Genomic DNA, 7138 nt, shown 5'->3' on the forward strand with positions numbered 1-7138 from the left:
AGAACTTGGAATAGGAAGACATCGTTCTTCCAAATATGATCAAACCAAGGCTTCAGGTATCTCATCAACTGCTGGTGTAAACGAGTTAAATAAACCATCATAGTCGAATATCCAATCGGCACCTGTACCAGCTGGTGGTGTAGTGTAGCTTTGACAATCCACGAGATACCATTCTTTTACACATCCCGAAGAAAGATTTAAGATTCGCTTTTTAGGAGAATTATAACCCAAAAAGTAACCTTCAAATGCTTTTTTATCAAATTTCCCCGCATCTCTCTTCAATACCGTACATGGACACCCAAATGGTTTCAACTACTTTAGATTAGGCTTACGGTTATTCAGAAGTTCATAACTTGTTTTCTTGAACCTCTTTACCGTCAGGAAGCGATTCAACGTATAACAAGCAGTATTTATAGCTTCGTTCCATAATTGAACGGGATGCTTGGAATCTGCAAGCATTGTCCTAGCAGCTTCTATCAATGTCCGATTCTTTCATTCAGACACTCCATTCTATTGAAAAACATATGGAGCATTAAATTCCCGATGTATTCCTTTTTGAACACAAAAGAAATCCAATACATTGTTTTTAAACTCAGTTCCATTATCACTCCGAATTTGTCTCACTTTCAGTTTATAAAGTGATTCGATCTTTGTGATAAGGTTCTGAACTAAAACAGGCGTCTGATCTTTAGAACCCATAAATACAACCCATGAGTACCTCGAGAAGTCATTAGTTACTACCAGACAATACAAATCACCCGCAATACTAGCACGATTAACTAGACCGAATAAATCCATGTGAAGTCGTTCCAATGGCATGATAATCGAGTTAATCTATTTGGACAGGTGTGACTTCTTCTTTTGTTTCCCCTTCTTGCACACTGTTGGGTTTTAACAAGATTATCAAAGTCATAAAATCCCAATTTTATGAAAACGCAGCGGAAATTAGTTTTAAATCTTGTTAATTTGATATGTATAAAACCAATTTTACACATGCAAAGCCCAAGCCCGGATCCAAATACAAAATACATACTAAACACATGCATGACACTATAAGTTCATGCATGTCTATATACCTTTCAAGAAGAATCGAAACCGGTTGAAGGAGATGATAAAAGAAAGGCTAGAGCTTCAATGCAGATGCTCCTCAAGCTTGCATACCCCAAGCTTTCCAACAAACAACACTTGTAGCTAGGATTTAGTAACACTTGACAACTCCTCCTTGTTCTTGTTCTTGGCCGTCCAAGAGAGAAAGAAGAGAAGGAGAGAGTGTAGAGGATTTTTCCTCTATTGTTCTTGTGTTCTTGTGATATGCATCGAATAACCCTATAACAATGACCCTCACAACTAAGCTTTAAATATAAAATGAAAATCCTAAAACCACACACAACCGGCAACTGTACCTATCGCAAGCAGTATAGACCTAGGAAGTCCGAGTATCGAACACGTGGACACGTAAGACGCTAACGATCACAAACCCTAGACAAAACCTACCTAAGAATAATATTTAATTGATTTGTGATTTTTAATTACTTAACTGAACTAACCTAACTGACTGACAAAAGTTACCTAAAATAGAAAACTTAACGACAAACTAACTGTGTTAACTTCGGATGGAGAAAAACGTCTACCTAGGTCTGAATCAAATTGTAGGGCTAACAAGCTAATGGATTGAATGATATCTAGACACCGATTCCTAAAGATGACACGACTAAGGATCACTCGGGCTCAATAGATCACATCTCGGTCTCACTCAATAAACCTAACCTACTCAAAATCGGCTAAAACGACCAAACTAGGAGACAATTGCTAACGTGTTCTAATGTTGACTCACCTCTCGATCTCACCAACACCCGACCCTAATGGCAATGAATACTACACAACCAAGGATAGAGGAACAATTCAACTTAAACCAAAATAAATCAACTAGTCGCTCAAAACACCTAAACCTGACAAGAAATGAACTCCCTCTCACGCAATCCTTATTCTAGCATGCAAAGGCAATGAGACAACCCTAACTTCTTATCACCTCTTCGTCTCAAAGAAGGTGCCTAACCGCTGTACATTAACCAAATAATCATGCAACAAAACCCTACGGTGGTACCTACCGCAAATAAACCCTAAACACAAAGTCTAGAATCAAACAATGCACCGGTCAATCAATACAAAACTAATCAACCGACACAAGAGGTTTATGCAATGAATTACCAAAATTTCCAGCCCTTAAAAACAACCTATTTCATGTCTAAATCAAACTTTACAATAACAATATACGTCTATCAGTCAAACAATCCAGCAACCTCATCAAACATTAACAATTATCATCATTCCTAGGTAGAACCGACAAGATTAGCTTAACATACTTTTTGGACAGCCATGAACACTTAAAAAAATCATCATTAAACTCATCTCAAACATCTTAACAATCATCCAACAATCAATAGCAATCATAAACAAGTCAATCTCTAACATAATTGCAAAACTATGTATCAATTGAACAAGAAAATAAAGTTTGATGAACAAGAAAATAAGGATATGAAGTATTCCGGGCTGCTCCTTGCTGTAAAAATCGATGGTGAATGATCCCAAGACTTGTCCTTGCCTTCTTCTTCCTTCCCTAGCCGCCAAGACACCAACCCTAGCCGCCACATAACTTTTTTCCTTTGTTCCTTCCTGCCCACTGTTCCGATCGGACCAGCTAGTTAGGGTTCTTCTTTTTTATCTTTTTTTATAATATAATATAATGTAAGACTTGGGCCTCCATGATGCATATGGACCGGGCTTTGAGATTGGTCTTGAAATCGTATGCGTAAAAAGCTCGTAAACTGCTCGAAAAGTCCGATTTCTTTCTTTCTTTCATCCAAAACCTACAAGATTATTAAAACTATGTAAAACCTATATAAAACAATTAAAAATACATAAAATATAATATAATACGTAGATAAAATGTGCGGAAAATACGTGTGTTTCACAACACATCAAATATCCCCACACTTAAGACTTTTTCGTCCCTGAAAAAGAATACTATACAGGATCATATCCGAGTTCAACCGACAACTCTTGGTTTTATTTATTTATTATTATTATTTTTTCTTTTTAAAGTATTAGAACAAGTGACCTGTTACCCAAATATTTCTTCCAACTTTCACCTAATAAGCCAGATCAGGTCGATTGCCGGGATTGCTATCCACTTAAACCCATGCCCCCAATACTTACCGAGGAAAATAAGGAGCGACAATTTTATCAGTTTGAATAATAGTGGGACCCAATAAATAATAACCATACCGGACCCGAGTCACCCCAATTTGATTTAAACCTTATATCGAGTTATCAAAACATGAAGTGCCATTTATTTTTATTTTTTTATGAATAGCTAAAGACAATCAAGAGTATTGTTTATCCACCTAAACTTAAGCATTAAGGTCTACCTAGCAGCCATTAGATACGATTAATGTACGTTTAAGTAGCTAACTAATTAGTGTTCCCATTACATGGCATACCTCCATTATCAAGCAATACCCCAAAGTTCATCTCCAAGGTTGAGTATGCACAGATTCATCTGTAGGGCTTACATATGACGTGTCCCTTGTGGCCCGTTTCTTAATGGTAATGAGGCGCGAGCAAGGGGACCCCATATGACTAGCAGCGTGGATGATCAAGTCAGTAGTGTATTTGTACTTTGAAGTATGAGGTGATCATGTTTAATGACTTATGTTTGGCAGATAAACTGCGGGTTTGCTCTTTGAGCTCTTTTAATATTCATAACTCCACTTAGGAGATGTGAATACCCAGATGATAAATGGCATAAAGACCCATGGTGTCCGTCCCCCGGGGCATCCCATCAATACAAGATTTAAGGTTATAAAACCATACACCTATGAAGTGTTAACCACTAAAACTAGAAGCATGAAATTTATGTTTATATCACAGGCTACTTTGCATACCCTAATGTTAAGCCTACCCAAGTATCGTATGATTAGTCTATTCCAATTTCTATAAAATTTTTTATTTTTACGATCAACCTAAACATAAGGCTTGAGTATGACCCGCCTTTTCATCCCATTTTATAAAGTTAAGTCAACAACCAAACCGCCATTTCATTCTTGAAGGCTGAGCCTACCAGCACATCGAATACTGAGTCTAAACCGTTCGGTTGCCATACATTACGTGCGGGTCTAATGGGCACTGTTCTTATATATATATATATATATATATATATATATATGAAAACACCAAAAATTTATAAAATAACCACTACTCGGTAATAATATCATCTCCTGTTTAACGTAGAGAAAACAAATTTCAAAGGACTATTTTTTTCAAATTTTTCAATTTTTTTTTTCAAAATATTTTCTACAACTAAGTGAAATAAATCCCCATCCCCATACTTAGAACGAAATCGTCCTCGATGAGTACAAGAAAAAGAAATAAAATAAAATAAAAATATAATATACAAGAATAAAAATGTGACATCCGTGGCAAAACCGAGTACACCTTAGTACTTACAAATTCGAATAAGCGTTTAACCGTTTATTGCGTAACAAACAAACGAATAACCAAACGGGTCTGGTTATGGTCCGGATATCCCGGGATGCCATCTATAAGTGATATACGATCTATGCAAGCTAAAATATTAGTAATATGGCCTTAGTTCGATAGCAAACAAGTTAAACGAAAACATGCTCATTTATAGCTGATAAAATGTTTTTATCAGGAATTTTGGTGGAATTTTTGGAAATTGTTTGGGATAAACGGACGATTTTCAGGCGAAATATAGCTGATAAAATAAATTATTATAAATAAATAAATAAATAATAACAGAAATATTTTATAAAAATCTACATATTTTAATTGATAAGTGGCTAAATTTTCATAATTTAATGATTAACGGTTAATTAATTATACTAATTTGAAGATTAAACAAATTCGGTTTTTATAAAAACCGGTAAGTTCGCGACTAACGAACCTGCGGGAATATCAAAACACCAAGAGTGATAAAAAATTATATTTTTGGATTAATTAAGTAAAAATGAACTTTTCTATGAGAAACCTGCACAATCCGGATAGATTGTGCGCGTTTCTTCTTAAATCAAACTGAATAAACGGAAACGGGCCCCGAGGCTAATCCGGGACCCTAGTATTTGATCATTCTTTATAACTTAATCATTTTATTAACCAATACATTTACCCAAGCTTATTTTTCCATAACTGTTTTCTGAACGCGTAAACGAACAACGTGGCCCAGCTGGGAAAACGGGAATCTGAGCCAAGTTCGGTTTTAAGTATTAGACATTGAACAACATCACAACCTAAGCCTATTGCCACTTTCTGGGTGTTCCAGCTATACCCAGATTAGTTATACAGCCCAGTTTAGTACTGAGATTATAATAATATTAAAATATTAATATTATTATAATATGGATTATAGAGACTAAGTGATAGCAAGGGAAACGAACCCCGAGCTGATCTCGCACTGAGTGCCTACAAAACCGTGAGTTTCATGACCCCACTCTTTAAACTATTTTACTAACTTTTGGGGTGGAAAGCATGTTTATACACGTTATCTATCTGAAAATGGATCAGGATATAAAATATCTGAACAATTATATATGAAAAGTCCCTACAAACAAAATGATTGACTATGTGCTGATGAAAGATGATTATTATCGTTGATTGATATATTGAGTGGAGATAATATGAATTGCAAAACATAATGAAATTACACGTGACAGCATGTTTATAAAAACACATTATGTAATGTTAAACATAACTAATTTGGGAGACAACGTGGTCTATAATGGCCATGGGGATAACGTGGTCTGTGATGATTATGAGGCTATTGTGGGCGGAAGGGGGGCCACAATAGTACTAAACTAAAGTTGAGTATGGCCTATGAGTCAAGTTCTGCTGCAACTTATAAACTAAAGTTGAGTATGGCCTATGAGCCAAGTTCTGCTGCAACTTACTAAACTAAAGTTGAGTATGGCCTATGAGCCAAGTTCTGCTGCAACTTACTAAACTAAAGTTGAGTATGGCCTATGAGCCAAGTTCTGCTGCAACTTATAAACTAAAGTTGAGTATGGCCTATGAGCCAAGTTCTGCTGCAATTTATTAAACGAACTAACTTGATTATGACATGAATGTTAAGAAAATAATGTGATTATGCATATTGTGGGCGGATGGGGAGCCACAGTATTTGGTGATACGTGATAAATATTATATGTGTATATGTGTCAATATAAATGCTATGTGATTAGCCGTAGGAAATACTATGTGTAGAATATACTAATTATTTGCGTGTACACTATATAATGTTTGAGTTTACGTAGAATCATTGTGGGTGGAAGAGGGACCAAAGTGGTTGATGTTAACGCGGAACCGTTGTGGGCGGAAGGGGGGCCACAATGATTGAGTTTATGTGGAACCGTTGTGGGAGGAAGGGGGTCCACAGTGGTTGGTTAAACACGGAAATTAGAAACAGGTAGTACGAATAAACAATCACGATTTTACCGAAATTTCGAATTCATATTATAAACTTACATATTTTTACATACGCGCGTACATACAAACTATGACTGTGTGGTACGCAGAACTGATTTCGTTAAACTTATGAAACTCACCAACTATTCGTAGTTGACCTGTTTTAACATGCTTTTCAGGTAATCAGATATGAGAAGTAATTTCCTGTGCGTTACGTGTCTGACTGATGATTGATGTCGTGGGCATTTGAGTTAGAAGTAAAGTAATTGAAGAACCGGTTTGATTGTATCACCAAGTTTGTAAAAGAGATTAGAACGATGTAATATATTGTAAATTAGTTACTAATGTTACTTTATGAACAATGTATTTGATACCAGTTATATCTGTTGCATTTCCGTTTTACGCTTCCGCAAATCGCTTAACGGGGTGTGACAAAAAACAAAGAACAGGTTACTCCCCTGGTTTGTGTACAGAATCTTCAATAGCTGTGTAGTAACCAAACGACCGTATAGCATTTCATTCGCGGCCGCAACCTCGGGAGAACCTGTTCCAAGACGCCAACGTAGCTACCATGCGCATAGTATAACCTGCAAAACTCAAACTCGCTCGCATGTAGAGGCGTACCACACGAAAAACAAAAACATAAACAAATAAATAT

Source organism: Bidens hawaiensis, unplaced genomic scaffold (assembly GCF_021521415.1).
Source record: "Bidens hawaiensis isolate Kalapana, Puna unplaced genomic scaffold, B.hawaiensis_p1.1 tig00009480_1, whole genome shotgun sequence".
In the NCBI taxonomy this organism is placed as follows: Eukaryota; Viridiplantae; Streptophyta; class Magnoliopsida; order Asterales; family Asteraceae; genus Bidens; species Bidens hawaiensis.